Here is an 18,123-nt window from a genome sequence, read left to right as displayed (position 1 = left end):
AATCGCAAGGGCGACATGTATGGGCAGGTGGACATGAAATCAAAGGAGATGGCTGACCGTTGCCAAGAACTAGAGGAGCTGGCCGGCGTGGCCAAGATGAAACTCAAGGAGATGTCTGAGTGTTGCTTGCTTTGCGTGATCACAAAGCTGGAGTCCAAGGAAAGGCATGGTCACATGCGCCGAACACTACGCCGTTCTTATCCTGCATCCCCTCAACAGGAAGGACATTTTACTCATCCAAACTCACAAACGCGCCAAGTTTCGAGTATTGAAGCAGAGGCGGCTATGGCTGGATGTGGGCGTCGAGGACTCGAGGTCCTGGAAGCTCTTTTTGAGTTTCCACTTGCCACATATGTGAGCTCATTGGATGATTTTCTTACCCTCTTTTCTCGCACGTGTTGCACCGCAATTGATATGCTTTTGTGAGGGTGATCACAACAACTGTTTGAGCATTTGCTTCATAGCAGCAACAACAAGAGAGAGAGAAATACACCCGCAATAAGAGGGAAAATGGTTATGGAAGCAATGCTATTGAACAACGATTAATCAAAGAGCTTTGGCTAAGGACAACTAGCATGGTTGTGGTGTGGACGGCTGTTGTGGTTTCATTTGATAAGTTGATACTTGGAGCCAGGGCGCCTCGATTTCCCGCTCACTTTCACAACCATACCGGGTGATCAAGGACGTGAGCTTGGATTTGATATTTGCTTAGGGTTCACTTGCCTGAAGCAACAGCTAGAGGGATAGTGTTCGAGAAAAATGTGTCTCAGCTTAATATCGTGTAGTTTTCAATTTCAAAATTTCCGATTGAGACCAAGAGAAAAAGAAGAAATTATGCGCCAAAATAGAGAAACATACTGTAAAAACCAGCAAATTAAACCTAACTTTCTAAAATTTCATGTTGGCAAATTCAAGGAAAGCAATTTAGTATGTTTGGAAAAATGATTTTTCCCAAGCACTAAAAAGGGAGGAAGGCCACATGAGCGCGTGTGTGTGTAGATGGGAATCACAAGATGTACATGGACGATCCTTTAGGTTAGAAACGCCCTCCAAAGTTCTCAGATCCCATGGAGGCGGCCCTGTTGCATGGAGAGATAGAGAGAGATAGATAGATTATGGTCTCTCCATTAGTTGAGTGAAGTCGGAGCAACCTGAGCGGTAGTCTGAGCGGCCTCAGCCGTGAGCTCAGTCTCAAAATCCTCCAAGTTCCAGCTGGAGCGTAGAGAGAGAGAGAGAGAGAGAGAGGAGAGAGAGAGAGAGAGAGAGAGAGAGAGAGAGAGAGAGAGAGAGAGTACTACCAACGAGGAGCAGGCTGTAAGGGAAAAATCAATTTCACAAACATACAAAATTTCATTTAAGGTAGATCCAAATTAGAGGGATCCCCTCCCCTACACGTGGCGGAAGCACCTCAGTTCTCGCAGTGTTGCCTGAAGGGCGGCGGTGGCGCAAATGGATAGCGAGACAGAGAGAGAAAGAGAGATTGTCTGAGCCACACACACACACACACACACACACACAAACTTACTGGTCACTGCCTAGGCCAGCCTGCACCCTTTGAATGCAAGAAGTATTTGCCGCTGCTCATTGTCGTCGCTCAGTAGGAACAAAGTACAAACCAGTGAACCGTGATCCTGGTGACAAGGAGCCCCGAAGCTGGCTTGGTTCCATGCAAGTGTGCCTGCGCCGTACTAGAAGGTAAAACATTAAGATGAGAAGAATCGCAAGGGCGACATGTATGGGCAGGTGGACATGAAATCAAAGGAGATGGCTGACCGTTGCCAGGAACTAGAGGAGCTGGCCGGCGTGGCCAAGATGAAACTGAAGGAGATGCCTGAGTGTTGCTTGCTTTGCGTGATCACAAAGCTGGAGTCCAAGGAAAGGCACGGTCACATGCGTCCGAACACTACCCCATTCATATCCTGCATCCCCTCAACAGGAAGGACATTTTACTCATCCAAACTCACAAACGCGCCAAGTTCCGAGTATTGAAGCAGATGCGGCTATGGCTGGATGTGGGCGTCGAGGACTCGAGGTCCTGGAAGCTCTTTTTGAGTTTCCACTTGCCACATATGTGAGCTCATTGGATGATTTTCTTACCCTCTTTTCTCGCACGTGTTGCACCGCAATTGATATGCTTTTGTGAGGGTGATCACAAGAAGTGTTTGAGCATTTGCTTCATAGCAGCAACAACAAGAGAGAAAGAAATACACCCGCAATAAGAGGGAAAATGGTTATGGAAGCAATGCTATTGAACAACGATTAATCAAAAAGCTTTAGCTAAGGACGACTAGCATGGTTGTGGTGTGGACGGCTGTTGTGGTTGCATTTGATAAGTTGATACTTGGAGCCAGGGCGCCTCGATTTCCCACTCACTTTCACAACCATACCGGGTGATCAAGGACGTGAGCTTGGATTCGATATCTACTTAGGAATCACTTGCCTGAAGCAACAGCTAGAGGGATAGTGTTCGAGAAAAATGTGTCTCAGCTTAATATCGTGTAGTTTTCAATTTCAAAATTTCCGATTGAGACCAAGAGAAAAAGAAGAAATTATGCGCCAAAATAGAGAAACATACTGTAAAAACCAGCAAATTAAACCTAACTTTCTAAAATTTCATGTTGGCAAATTCAAGGAGCAATTTAGTATGTTTGGAAAAATGATTTTTTCCCAAGCACTAATAAAGGAGGAAGGCCACATGAGCGCGTGTGTGTGTAGATGGGAATCACAAGATGTAACATGGACGATCCTTTAGGTTAGAAACGCCCTCCAAAGTTCTCAGATCCCATGGGGCGGCCCTGTTGCATGGAGAGATAGAGAGAGATAGATAGATTATGGTTTCTCCATTAGTTGAGTGAAGTCGGAGCAACTGAGCGGTAGTCTGAGCGGCCTCAGCCGTGAGCTCAGTCTCAAAATCCTCCAAAGTTCAGCTGGAGCGTAGAGAGAGAGAGAGAGAGAGAGAGAGATAGAGAGTGAGAGAGAGAGAGAGAGAGAGAGAGAGAGAGAGAGAGAGAGAGAGAGAGAGAGAGAGAGTACTACCAACGAGGAGCACGCTGTACGGGAAAAATCAATTTCACAAACATACAAAATTTCATTTAAGGTAGATCCAAATTAGAGGGATCCCCTCCCCTACACGTGGCGGAAGCACCTCAGTTCTCACAGTGTTGCCTGAAGGGCGGCGGTGGCGCAAATGGATAGCGAGACAGAGAGAGAAAGAGAGATTGTCTGAGCCACACACACACACACACACACACAGACTTACTGGTCACTGCCTAGGCCAGCCTGCACCCTTTGAATGCAAGAAGTATTTGCCGCTGCTCATTGTCGTCGCTCAGTAAGAACAAAGTTCAAACCAGTGAACCGTGATCCTCGTGACAGGGAGCCCCGAAGCTGGCTTGGTTCCATGCAAGTGTGCCTGCGCCGTACTAGAAGGTAAAACATTAAGATGAGAAGAATCGCAAGGGCGACATGTATGGGCAGGTGGACATGAAATCAAAGGAGATGGCTGACCGTTGCCAAGAACTAGAGGAGCTGGCCGGCGTGGCCAAGATGAAACTGAAGGAGATGTCTGAGTGTTGCTTGCTTTGCGTGATCACAAAGCTGGAGTCCAAGGAAAGGCATGGTCACATGCATCCGAACACTACGCCCATTCATATCCTGCATCCCCTCAACAGGAAGGACATTTTACTCATCCAAACTCACAAACGTACCAAGTTCCGAGTATTGAAGCAGAGGCGGCTATGGCTGGATGTGGGCGTCGAGGACTCGAGGTCCTAGAAGCTCTTTTTGAGTTTCCACTTGCCACATATGTGAGCTCATCGGATGATTTTCTTACCCTCTTTTCTCACACGTGTTGCACCGCAATTGATATGCTTTTGTGAGGGTGATCACAAGAACTGTTTGAGCATTTTCTTCATAGCAGCAACAACAAGAGAGAAAGAAATACACCCACAATAAGAGGGAAAATGGTTATGGAAGCAATGCTATTGAAAAACGATTAATCAAAGAGCTTTGGCTAAGGACGACTAGCATGGTTGTGGTGTGGACGGCTGTTGTGGTTGCATTTGATAAGTTGATACTTGGAGCCAGGGCGCCTCGATTTCCCACTCACTTTCACAACCATACCGGGTGATCAAGGACGTGAGCTTGGATTCGATATCTGCTTAGGGTTCACTTGCCTGAAGCAACAGCTAGAGGAATAGTGTTCGAGAAAAATGTGTCTCAGCTTAATATCGTGTAGTTTTCAATTTCAAAATTTCCGATTGAGACCAAGAGAAAAAGAAGAAATTATGCGCCAAAATAGAGAAACATACTGTAAAAACCGGCAAATTAAACCTAACTTTCTAAAATTTCATGTTGGCAAATTCAAGGAAAGGAATTTAGTATGTTTGGAAAAATGATTTTTCCCAAGCACTAAAAAGGGAGGAAGGCCACATGAGCGCGTGTGTGTGTAGATGGGAATCACAAGATGTACATGGACGATCCTGTAGGTTAGAAACACCTTCCAAAGTTCTCAGATCCCATGGAGGCGGCCCTGCTGCATGGATGACGGACAGTGCAAAACCCGATGAGGCTAAGGTTCTCACCACCATGGCTAAGAGGGAGTTGTAGGTGCTCTTGGTATCACACATGAAAGGTGGGTGTGTCTTTGCAGATGTTCTCTATGTCACACTGTTGTGTTGCTACCTATACCTATGCTTGCGCTCTCTAAACGTACACTATGCCCATAAGGTGGACGACGTGCAATGGTACGGGTTGTTCTGCACGAGGCTTGAGAGTAAGAGGGGCCATGCCGCCGCCGAAGGCGGCGCCGTTTTACTAGTGCAAAATAAAATTGCCACCCTTCAAATGGTTTTATAAAGCAAAAGTAGTCACCTTTCAAAATTTGAGAGTTGAAAGGAAACTCCATAGCCTTGTCAAAGTCTATAAATAATAAAAGATATAGATAAAGTACTTAGTGTTTAACTTTTTCCCAAAACCAAAAGCTCATCCTTTTGATTTTCGACCGTTTACTTTTGCATTTCAAATAAGTTCTTTTTGGATTTCCTTCTTGTCTTTTTTCAAAACTCACAATTGTGAGTGGATAGTATTAAGAACATCAACAATATACAACAATCTTTTTGGCTTTCTAAAAGAAGCCTAAGAGGAGGGTTGGGTTACCATACTTTCAATGTTTTCAATGATGATTGAGATTTATCTTATGATTCAGACTTATCTTAAATGTTATTTCAGTTTTAAAATAGTAAATAGATCTTTTTATTTCACCTTTCATTTCACATCCTGATGATTGAGACTTATCCTTAATGTTATTTTAGTTTTAAAACAGTAAATGGATCGTTTTATTTAACCTTTCATTTCACATCCTGACATGTCTTTATTTTTCTTGCATTAAATTGTTTTAAAATGTTGAAGTGAAGCTTCACCTTGCATAATTCTAGTAAACTATATAGATAGTGGTACAGTTGGTGGCTCTCTCTCTCTCTCTCTCTCTCTCTCTCTCTCTCTCTCTCTCTCTGCATCGTTGTGTAGCCAAAGTCGCACGGCACACATTTCGGATCAAGAAGGTGCAACCACGTGCCTAGGGGATGGAATCCCTCCCCCTTTTCTAATAGTATACACACACACACACACACACACATATATATATATATTGATGAGTTCTTTTTATTTCACATTTCATTCCACAGCCTCACATGGCTTGATTTTTCTTGCATTCTATAACTTAATTTTAGTCAATATTTGGGAAATTCTCTTTTATTAGTTTCCTCCTCATAAAGAAGCAAACCAGAAATACTAGCATAAATATAAAATTTATAGGATTTTGAACTATTTTCTCACATATTTCACTGATTTGTTTTCCCTTTTACCATGGTTTACAATCGGCTAATCTCAATTTTCAATAGGCTCAGGGCTAAGCTAAGATAATCCTTTCTCAAACACTAATTCCATTTAAACTCAACCTAATGATTTTATCACTTTCTTATTGTTTAGAAAGTCAGCGTGATCCTTTCACTTGTTTGAAATGAACCAGAGTGTGACACGTGGATGCCCTCTCCTTCCTTGAAAAATTCAAGATGCTTTATATAGTATAGAAGAAATGAAAAAGACATTTTAGCAACATACTCCATTACATATGAGACATAAAACAAGGGTCATTTAGCAACCCATAGTATATTGGCACGATTTTGGGACAATTTGTTTGAAGCAAATCTTAGCAGATGCTATGTACAAATCAAACAAAAAGTGTAGCATGGCCAGAAATGGGAAGGAGGAGGCCACTTGTAGGGGAGTCGTGGTGGGAAACATGGGAAGAGTAGGCATGTGGTGTGTAGGGAAACGACCACAGAGGCAGGTAGATGGCATGCATGGGGGTAGCTCGGGAGCTCGGTAGGAGACACTACGAGAGAGGTTTTTTTTAGACAAACACAAACACGAGGCACCAAGAGGGGCTAGGCGAATTGGTCATCTTACCGAGAATAGAGCTAAAGCCTTGAGTGTGCCAGTTCAAAACCTTCATAGGGATTATCCTTTGAGTTTTTTATTTCCATGCACAAGGGTGCGATGTAGAGAAGAATGGGATCTACAAAGATTCTACTTGATGTGATGAGAAGACAAAGATTTTCTTACAACGGTCTCTTGTATTTTAAGTGGTACTAGTATGTGACCTGCATGTTGCTGCGACCAACGAAACATTGCCTCTATTCTCATAGGGCTATTTTTTCTTCCAAGTGGAGCACTATCAATACTCTCTTCCTACATGTATAGTCTATTGCATTTTTTCTACAATTTGAGTGTGGTGACGGTAGTAGCGAGAAACTTTACACATATCATGTATTTACAATTGCACGTGGTTATACATTACACCCTCAAGGGGCGACTGTGGGAATCACCTCCCAATAGGGAAGGAGGGTACATCCAAGAGAATGCCCTTCCAAGGCAAACCCTTCATATTTGTTAGTAATTAAATGCTCAACTTCGTCCATAAGCTGCTTGAGGTACTCCTCGCGGTGCTTCTTCCATTTAGGGCCTGCAGTTTTAATCACTTTTTGGGTAGGGCCAAGAAGCTCTTGACTATTTTCGATAGATGCAAAGCAAGGGTGTCTCTAGAGATGCAATCACATATGCTTGGCAATGCCTTGGTTGATATGTATGCCAAATGTGGTGCACTTCATAAAGCACAAAAGTGGTTGAGGAGCTTCCTGTCCGAGATTTTGTGTCTTAGAATGCACAGAGTGTAGGATATGCCCAACTTGGGCAGACGAAGAAGCTCTTGGCTGTTTTTGGTGTATGGGAAATGAGGGCTTTCACTCTAGATGCAATCACATACGCTTGCATCTTGAAAGAAAGGGTCTTTGGTTTATTTTTGGTAGAAGGAAAGAGAGGACATCTTTCCAAATGCAAATGATGTACACTCGCACCTTGAACGCATGTGGTATTAGTACAAAGTTCTGATATGATCAAAAAATTCACGATGATATGGTTAGTCCAAGGATTGATGAAAGAAAACACCATGCTTGGCTCTGCCTTGCTAGACATGTATGCTAGATGTGGTGCACTTAAGTAATCACAAAACGTGCTTGAGGAGCTTCCTATCTGGGGATGAAAGGTGGGATATGAGAGATGGATGATCAGTGAAGACTACAATAGGCTCAAAACATAGATTTCATGGTTGATCCTTTAGGGATGAAGTTGATGGATATGAGACTGTTGACCTAAGGCTTCCAGAAACACAAGCCAAATGTTGGATTGAATGGTTCTCATGTAAGAGATGGTTTGATATGATGTGGATGGTAGTTGATGGGGATGGTAGGTTGCCTCAACCTTGCAAAATTGCAAGCTCAAGGACTAGCCTTATGGTGGCAATCACCTAGAGAGAGAGAGAGAGAGAGAGAGAGAGAGAGAGATGTTTACCTGCTTAAATCTATTCAAGGACCTGTTGAATGCACTGCTTGTGGGATATGCCCAACTTGGGTATGGCCAAGAAGCTCTAGGCTATTTTCAATGGATTCAAACCGAGGATGTCTCTCTAGATGCAACAACATACGCTTGGTTCTACCTTGGTCGATATGTATGCCAATTGTGGTGCGCTTCATAAAGCACAAAAAATGCTTGAGGAGCGTTTGTTTTGGGAAATCAACTCTTGGAATGCATTAATTGCGAGATCTGCCCAACTTGGGCAAGGCTAAGAAGCTTTGGGGTGCTTTTGGATTATGTGAAGCAAGGTTTTCACTCCAAATGCAATCACATACACTTGCATCTAAAAAGTAAGGGTCGTGGTCAGGAAGATTTGTGTTCTTATAAGAATATGACGCAAAGAAATGGAATCTCTCCAAATGCAATCTTGTAGGCTCACACCTTGAAGCCATTTGGCATTACACAAGATGCGGGTGTGGGAAAAAGAATTCACAATGAAATGGCTAGTCAAATGTTGCTAAAAGAAAACATCCTGCTTGGCATTGCCTTGGTTGACATGTATGACAAATGTGGTGCACTTCATAAAGCACATTTTGAGGAGCTTCCTGTCTGGGATGTTGTCTCTTGGAATTGATTGTTTCTAGTATACGCCCAGCTTGGGTAGGGCCAAGACGCTCTGAACTATTTTTGATAAATGTGAAGCAAGGGTATCTCTCCAAATGCAACCACATACGCTTGGCACCGACTTGGTTGACAAGTATGCCAAATGTGTTGCACTTCATAAAGCACAAAAAGTGAGAACCTTCATGTCTGAGACGTCGTCTCTTAAAATGCATTGATTGCGGGATATGCCCAACTTGGGCAGGGCCAAAAATCTCTGGGTTGTTTTTAGTGAATGTGAAGCGAGGGTTTTCACTCTAGATGTAATCACATACGCGTGCATCTTGAAGGTAAGAGTCATGGTAAGGTAAGGGTCATGTTCATGAATCTCTGCCTATTTTTAGAAAATGCAGAGAGAGGGAATCTCTCCAAATGCAATCACGTTCATTGGCACCTTGAAGGCATGTGGAATTACACAAGATGTTGATATGGGAAAACGAATTCACGATGATATGGTTAGTGAGGGACGGGTTGTTGAATGAAAATTTTATGCTTGGCACTGTCTGAATTGACATGTATGGCACATGTGGTGCACTTCAAAAAACCAAAAAAGTGCTTGAGGAGCTTCTTGTCTAGGATTTTGTCTCTTGGAATTGATTGTTTGTGGGTTATGCCCAACTTGGGTAGGGCCAAGAAGCTCTAGGCTGTTTTTGGTAGATGCAAACCGAGGGTGTCTCTCCAAATGCAATCACATAAGCTTGGCACTGCCTTGGTCGACATGTATGCCAAATGTGATGCAGTTCATAAAGCACAAAAAGTGCTTGAGGAGCTTCGTGTACGGGATATTGTCTCTTGGAATGCACTGATTGTGGGATATTCCCAACTTAGGTAGGGTCAAGAAGCTCTGGGCTATTTTTGGTGGATGCAAAGTGAGCATTTTCACTCTAGATGCAATCATATACGCTTGCATCTTGAAGGCAAGGGTCTTTGGGATGTTTTTAGCAGATGCAAAGAGAGGGCATCTCTCCAAATGCAAATCACATACACTCACATTTTAAGGGCATGTGGCATTACTAAAAGTTCTAATATGGTCAAAAGAATTCACGATGATATGGTTAGTCAAAAGGTTGATGAAAGAAAACATCGTGCTCGGCTCTGCCTTGCTAGACATGTATGGTAGATATGGTGCACTTCAATAAGCACAAAAAGTACTTGAGGATCTTTCTGTCTGGGAGATCAAAGGTGGGATATGAGAGATGGATTATCAATGATGACTATAGCAGGCTCAAAATGTAGATCTGATGGTTGGTCCTTTAGGGATGAAGTAGATATTGGCCTAAGGTTGCCAAAAACACAAGACAAATGTTGGATTGAATGGTTCTCATGTATGCGATGGTTTGATAGTGGATGGTTGGTGATGGGGATGGTAGGTTTCCTCAGCCTTGCAAAATTGCAAGATCAAGGAATAACCTTAGGGTGGCGATCACCCAGAGAGAGAGAGAGAGAGAGAGAGAGAGAGAGAGAGAGAGAGAGAGAGAGAGAGAGAGAGAGAGAGAGAGAGAGAGAGAGATGTTTACCTGCTCTAATCTCTTCAAGTACCCAATGAATGCACTGCTTGTGGGATATGACTAGCTTGGGCATGGCCAATAAGCTCTAGGCTGTTTTCAAGGATGCAAACCGAGGGTGTCTCTCTAGATGTGTCCACATACGCTTGGCTCTACCTTGGTCGACATGTGTGCCAATTGTGGTGCACTTCATAAAGCATAAAAAGTGCTTCAGGAGAGTTTTGTTTGGGATGTCAACTCTTGGAATGCACTAATTGAGGGATATGCCCAACTTAGGCACGGTTAAGAAGCTCTATGATGTTTTCGGCTGATGCGAAGCGAGGAATTTTACTCCAAATTCAATCACATACACTTGCATCTTGAAGGTAAGGGTCATGGTCAAGAAGCTTTGTGTTGTTTTTAGCATATGATGCAGAGAGAAAGGGCATCTCTCCAAATGCAATTTTGTATGCTCACAACTTGAGGGCATTTGGCATTACACAAGATGCAGGTATGGGAAAAAGAATTCACAATGATATGGCTAGTCAGAGGTTGTTGAACGAAAACATCATACTTGGCATTTCCCTGATCAACATGTATGCCACATGTGGTGCACTTCATAAAGCACAAAAAGTGATTGAGGAGCTTCTTGTCTGGGATGTCATCTCTTGGAATTGACTGTTTTTGGGATATGCCCAACTTGGGTAGGGCCAAGACGCTCTGGGCTGTTTTTGACAGATGCGAAGCAAGGGCATCTCTCCAAATGCAACCACATACGCTTGGCACTTACTTGGTCAACAAGTATGCCAAATATGGTGCACTTCATAGAGCAAAAAAAGTGCTTGAGGAGCTTTATGTCCACAAGACGTCGTCTCTTGGAAGGCATTGATTGCAGGATATGCCCAACTTGGGCAGGACCAAGAAGCTCTGGCCTGTTTTTGGTGGATTTGAAGGGAGGGTTTTCACTCCCGATGTAATCACATACGCTTGCATCTTGAAGGTAAGGGTCATCGTCAAGTAAGGGTCATGTTCAGGAAGCTCTATCCTATTTTTAGAAAATGCAGAGAGAGGACATCTCTCCAAATGCAATTACGTACATTGGCACCTTGAAGGCATGTGGCATTACACAAGATGCTGATATGGGAAAAACAATTCACGATGATATGGTTAGTGAGGGGTTGTTGAACCAAAATTTTCTGCTTGGCACTGTCTGAATTGACATGTATAGTAGATGTGGTGCACTTCAAAAAACCAAAAAAGTGCTTAAGGAGCTTCCTATCTAGGATTTTTTCTTTAAAACTGATTTTTTGTGGGTTATGCCCAACTTGGGCAAGGCCAAGAAACTATTGGCTGTTTTTGGTAGATGCAAGCCAAGGGTGTCTCTCCAAATGCAATCACATAAGCTTGGTATTTCCTTGGTCAACATGTATGCCAAATGTGGTACACTTCATAAAGCACACAGAGGAGCTTCATGTCCAAGATGTCATCTCTTGGAATGCACCGATTGTGGGATATGCCCAAATTGGGCATGGCCAAGAAGCTCTGGACTATTTTTGGTGGATGCAAAGTGAGTGTTTTCACTCTAGATGCAATCACATATGCCTGCATCTTGAAGGAAAGGGTCTTTGGGTTGTTTTTAGCAGATGCAAAGAGAGGGCATCTCTCCAAATGCAAATCACGTACACTCGCAACTTGAGGGCATGTGGCATCAATAAAAGTGCTGATATGTACAAAAGAATTCATGATGATATGGTTAGTCAAAGGGTTGATGAAAGAAAACACCATGCTTGGCTCTACCTTGCTAGACATATATTCCAGATGTGGTGCACTTCAATAAGCACAAAGAAAGCTTGAGGAGCTTCCTGTCTGAGAGATCAAAGGTGGGATATGAGAGATGTGCGATGACTACAACAGCCTCAAAACATAGATATGATGGTTGATCCTTTAGGGCTGAAGTAGATGGATATGGGACTGCTCACCTAAGGTTGCCAAAAACACAAGCCAAATGCTGGTTTGAATGGTTCTCATGTAGGCAATGGTTTGATATGATGTGTATGGTTCTTGATGGGGATTGTAGGTTGCCTCAGCCTTGCAAAATTGCAAGCTTAAGGAATACCTTATGTGGCGATCACCCCGAGAGAGAGAGAGAGAGAGAGAGAGAGAGAGAGAGAGAGAAAGAGAGAGGAAGAAGAAGAAGAAGAAGAAGAAGGGGATTTCAACGTCGTAGGAAACTCTCCAAAGAGACCTCAAAGTTCTATTCGACCAGAGTTGCGCTTAAGACCTATTATCGAAGAGGGAAATGGCATAACCAATCCATGACACTTGAGAGAGAGAGAGAGAGAGAGAGAGAGAGAGAGAGAGAGAGAGAGAGAGAGAGAGAGAGAGAGATGTTTACCTGCTAAAATCTATTCAAGTACCTGTTGAATGCATTTCTTGTGGGATGTGCCCAACTTGGGCATGGCCAAGAAGCTCTAAGCCGAGGGTGTCTCTCCAGATGCAACCACAAATGCTTGGCTCTACCTTGGTCAACATATATGCGAGTTGTGGTGCACTTCATAAAGCACAAAAAGTGTTTGAGGAGATTTTTGTTTGGGATGTCAACTCTTGGAATGCACTAATTGCACGATATGCCCAACTTAGGCACAGCTAAGAAGCTTTGGGTTTGTCTTTGACTGATGCAAAGTGAGGGTTTTCACTTCAAATACAATCACATACACTTGCATCTTGAAGGTAAGGGTCATGGTCAGGAAGCTTTGTGTTGTTTTTACCATCGGTGCTGTAGAGAAACGGCATCTCTCCAAAAGCAAATACGTACGCTCACAACTTGAAGGCATTTGGCATTACACAAGATGCGGGTATGGGAAAAAGAATTCACGATGATATGGCTAGTCGAAGGTTGTTGAAAGAAAAAATCGTGCTTGGCATTGCCTTGGTCAACATGTATGACACATGTGGTGCACCTCATAAAGCACAAACTTAGTGCTTGACGTGCTTCTTGTCTGGGATGTCATCTCTTGAAAGTGATTGTTTCTAGGATATGCCCAACTTGGGAAGGGCCAAGAAGCTCTGGGCTATTTTTGATACATGCAAAGAGGTTGTCTCTCCAAATGCAACATATGCTTGGTGCTACCTTGGTCAGCAAGTATGCCAAATGCAGTGCAGTTCATAAGGCACAAAAAGTGCTTGAGGAGATTCATGTCCAAGACGTCGTCTCTTTAAAGGCACTGATTGCGGGATATGCCCAACTTGGGCAAGGCTAAGAAGCTCTGGGCTGTTTTTGGTTGATGCAAAGAGAGGGTTTTCACTCAAGATGCAATCACATACGCTTGCATCTTGAAGGTAAGGGTCATGTTCAAGAATCTCTCACATTTTTTTAGCAACAACGTAGAGAGAGGGCATCTCTCCAAATGCAATCACCTACATTGGCACCTTGAGGGCATGTGGCATTACACAAAGTGCTTATATGGGCAAAAGAATTCACAATGACATGGTTAGTCAGGTGGTTGATTAAATAAAACATCGTGCTTGGCTCTACCTTGCTAGACATGTATGCCAGATGTGGTGCACTTCAGTAAGCACAAAAATTTATTGAGGAGGTCCTTGTCCAGGATGTCAAAGGTGGGATATGAGAGATGGATGATCAATGATGACAGTCATGATCAGGCTCAAAACATAGATTTGATGGTTTTTCCTTCAAGGAATAGGTAGATGGATATGGAATGCTAACCTAAGGTTGCCATAAACACTAGCCAAAGCCAGGATCCAATGGTTCTCATGTGGGTGATGGTTTGATGTGATGTGGATGGTTGTTGATGGGGATGGTAGGTTGCCTCAGCCTTGAAAAATTGAAAGCTCAACGAATGGCCTGATGGTGGTGATCACTCTAGATGTGTCTGTGTGTGTGTGTGTGTGTGTGTGTGTGTGTGTGTGTGTGTGTGTGTGTGTGTGTGTGTGTGTGTGTGTGTGTGTTGTGTGTGTGTGTGTGTGTGTGTGTGTGTGTGTGTGTGTGTGTGTAGCTATTAAATATTAGATAATAAGACATAATTGAATTTTTACATTCAAAAGACAGCTACCAATGGAACAAGGAATAGGTATGTACAAAAACAACTCAGTATTAGAATCATTTAAGTACAATGTTTGTAGGAAAGAGATCCCCTTTTAGTATGCAGAAAGTAAAAGAACTTCCCAAGTCATCAGTGAGTGTTCCATCCAGAGTAGGGTAGCTTTCCAAAGGAAAAAAACCTTCCAAGATAAGATAGAGTCCTTACCTGCATCCATCCAAACAAGACAACAATTCAGTTAGCCTTGGATGTGTTTTACAGGTATCAATGGACCATACCAGTTGTTATCCATGTCCATCTTATAAATTTTTTTTATTTTTACAAGCTTAGTGATATATGATTACAAAAATGTTCTTCTACTTCTCTTTTTCTTAAATCCAAGTTACCAAAAAACATTATTCTGATTAAAAGGCTACCACCCCTTCTAATCCAAGTGTCATAGTCCCCTTTCAATAAATCCTTCAAGATTTTATGAAACTCAACTGAAGCTCAAGAAAAAATTTATTCTAGTTTAAAATAATAAGTTAGTTTATATTTGTTTAGGTCAAATAGAGTTCAAATGTCCATCATGGTATACGGAATTTAAAACATCTTATAGTGTGTATAGCTATTACCAGATAAATCTCTCAGCACATTAAGTCGCAAGGAGCCCTTTGAAGTAGCCAAAATAATCGAACAGTAGTTCCATATTCATATGCAGCCGTCAGGCCAAGCATCCGAAAACCATAGAGCCAGTATCAATATTTACACAAGAAGTCATCCGATATCATATTATCCGCATGCCAATCTAAGGGATACATACTACACAGTCAAATGCATTCGAGCAAGCAGTCTCAAAATGATACTTACCTTTCATAGGTAAAGGTTCTTTAGCAAGAAAAGATGGGGTATGTTACAAAGCATTAGGTACAAGAGGTCTTGCAACAAAATTATTAAATTGCCCAGCGAATGCGACTTAGGTAATAGACCTCTTAATTTAAACATTATGGTACAGCAATCTCATGCAGTCAGGCCTACCAACCCCGCATACAGTGCGCATGAAGCCACATCAGTATTCTTTGTATTCCAAAAAAACCAAACAATGAGTTTTATCAGGTTGTATAATCATCCCATTACCAGTGAACTATAACCCCATGCTTTATCAATCCAATTCCAAACCATACCAGTTTTTAACAGTTACCTCAATATAGCCAGAGAACTAACATTGTGTATGTTAGCACTCGGGAAAAACCCTACTACAGTAAGCGAATACCAGTTTTAAGCTAGCCAAGCAAATCCCAATTCCTTCTTTTCCAATGAATGACAATTTATCCACAATTTCTATGCTGAGTATAATGATACAAAAAACACCAGATGTACACAGTGTGAAACCCGACAGTCCTCAACATATGTAAAAGCCCATTATGAACGTATGCAGAATACGCCTAAGGTAAAACAACCTTCACTATGCTAAAACATATAATGTTAACTTTACAATGTCAGAAGAAAGCTTACAGTACAAAACTTCAATATAACCAGTAAAACGAGGCAAGCTAGGGTAGAGAAAAACTTGAGACACCTGAGTGGTGATTTCCATAGCTCCTTTTTGTGAAACAGGCGGTAAGGCTTCTCAGAAAAACACAACAGAACTACACTGGCTAAGTGAGGGGCAGAGATGCACCCTCACTTGTTTAAATAGCAGGAGGAGGATGGTTTGCACGTCCTCTAAGTTGGAATAATGAGTCAGTCGGGCCGCACTCCCTTGTGAGTGTGTGGTTGCACAAAACGGCATGCAGATACCCATGAATGGGGAGATCCAAAGCCAGGGAGGAGAGGCCGCCTTCACGACGTAATGAGGAAAGAAACCATTGATCATGCTCGGCTCTCCAGAGGGTTTTGAATATCAAATTTTATTCAAGGGCTAGGCCCCATGGTCTTAGCAGGTAATGGCATATTTTGAGTATTATTACTAAAGTGACCCAATAAGATACGGGCTAGATCCAATAGATCCAAGTGGTGGTGGTGGTGGTGGTGGTGGTGGTGGGGGGGGGGGGGGGGGGGGGGGGGGGGGGGGGGGGGAGTATTGGGGGATGTGTGGGGGGTGGTTTGTTTTATATAACCATAAGAGTATAATAGTGTGTGTGTGTACCCGCCCTATCCCAGGCGCCATACACAATGGGTTGGTAGTAGGCCCATTGTGTATGGGCCTACTACCTAATTAGAGAAATGAGATTCTCTTGTTTAAAGTGTAGCTCAAGCCAATTATGTTGGGTGAGAGCTTGTATGATAGTCTTACAGGTCTGATTTCTATTAAACCCGTTAAGGCAATACTTTTTCATTAGCAAAAAGACCTCCTCCCATGCAAGAGAAGGGTTAGAGGAAGAATAGAAAATTAAGTGTAGCAGGAAGATACAAGAGCTAATAGCAGCCTTGTAGGACCTATTGCTATTCCTTTTTATGAATTCTATGAGTGGTAGTTTCAGGAGATCCCTTTTCCATACAAACCTTAGATCATACCCACCAACAGATGGGGTATGAAGGGAAATTGAGAGGTTAAGAAATTGGACAAATGTGCAGAAAGCCCCATTGGGTGTGATGGTCTCATGGAGAGAGGTAGGTTCAATTTTTAGGCAGTGAGGGTAAATCAGACAAATTTCCTTGGGGAAGTACCTATTGTTGACACTAATTAGGTCATACATGTATCTATAAGTATGTTTGAACTATGGAAGTTTATTCTTGTACGTTTCCATGGTCTTGAGACACCACTTGTATTCAAAGAAAGCAGGGTAAATATTACACATAAGTTGAGAGCATGAAAAACCCACGGGGATGCCTAGGCATTGGTTAAAGCAATGACCACCTGAAACTATAGTGCAATTGTTCAGCAGCCAGGAGATGTAGGAGCAAAGCTTAGCTTCATTAAAGTGTAGGGAGTGTACGGAGTGAGATAAGTGAATCCACCTAGGTTTTTTGGAAAGAGAGATGTATAACAACTTCTTCTTTCTAGCATTGAAGAAAGCCAATTTAATCACCTTGGCAAGAACAGCCTTAAGGCCAAGATCCCCATCAAAGGGAATATTTTCGTAGCATTGTGTGATGTTAGCAGTAAAAATGTGGAAGATATGCTGAGGAAGGTTAAGCGAGACCTTTGTAGAGTTTTTTGTAAGCCAGAAGGGATTATACTGAATATGTAAGAAGTCATGGCAGATTTTTTGCTTAGTGGCACAAATAAGCTCAAATTCAGATAGAATAAGGTCAAGGCAAAAAGTAATATCCTTGGTGATATCAATAAAAATACAAATGGAGGCATCAGATATCCACCTGAACTTATGCTTATGGATTTTATAAGTGGGAAAAAGCACTGGTAGCTTAGTGTTCAGCACATAGTAGCCTAGCATCCCTAAGTGTTTAGCAAATTTACTGGAAATAGTTTGAGGTGTAGCATTAATATGACAGAATTCCTTGCCAGATACTCGATTACGAGCGGCCTTCCAAGCCAGGTATTTGCAAACGATAGTGGGACAGTTAGAGCATTTGTCAAGCCCGACAACAAACCATTTATCAGAGATCTTTTGAAAATCAAGAGTTAGCTGAGAAGTAAGCCAAGAATCCTCAGTTGATAACCATTTACTAGGAAGTTGTGAAATTTTATGAAGGAAGCATTCCTTCACTACTTCCCTTAAGTCCAGTAGGACTATCATCTTCAGTCGAAGAGCATTGACAAGGGCTGTGAGATAGCTTAGTATAGCTGATAAGGCAAGGTATGGGTTTTTAGGAAAGTTAGGTATAAGATTGAGCCCTTTGGCCAAAATTCTAAGTATTTAAGTATTTTCAATAATTCTAAGATCACAAGTGCAAACATGGTTACCAAAAGCCTCAAAATTTTTGTAAAAAGTGGTAAATTGAACACATGTACAATGAGGGACAGAATCCTGTTGAATAAAGTCATTATTATAGGTTAACCTTTTTACGGGATGATGATATTTCCATCCTATGAGTATATTGTCGAGCAATTTGTGATTACCAAA

The sequence above is a fragment of the Adiantum capillus-veneris genome, chromosome 11 (assembly GCF_014529385.1).
Source record: "Adiantum capillus-veneris isolate H3 chromosome 11, ASM1452938v2, whole genome shotgun sequence".
In the NCBI taxonomy this organism is placed as follows: Eukaryota; Viridiplantae; Streptophyta; class Polypodiopsida; order Polypodiales; family Pteridaceae; genus Adiantum; species Adiantum capillus-veneris.
Note: the sequence above shows the minus strand (reverse complement) of the source record.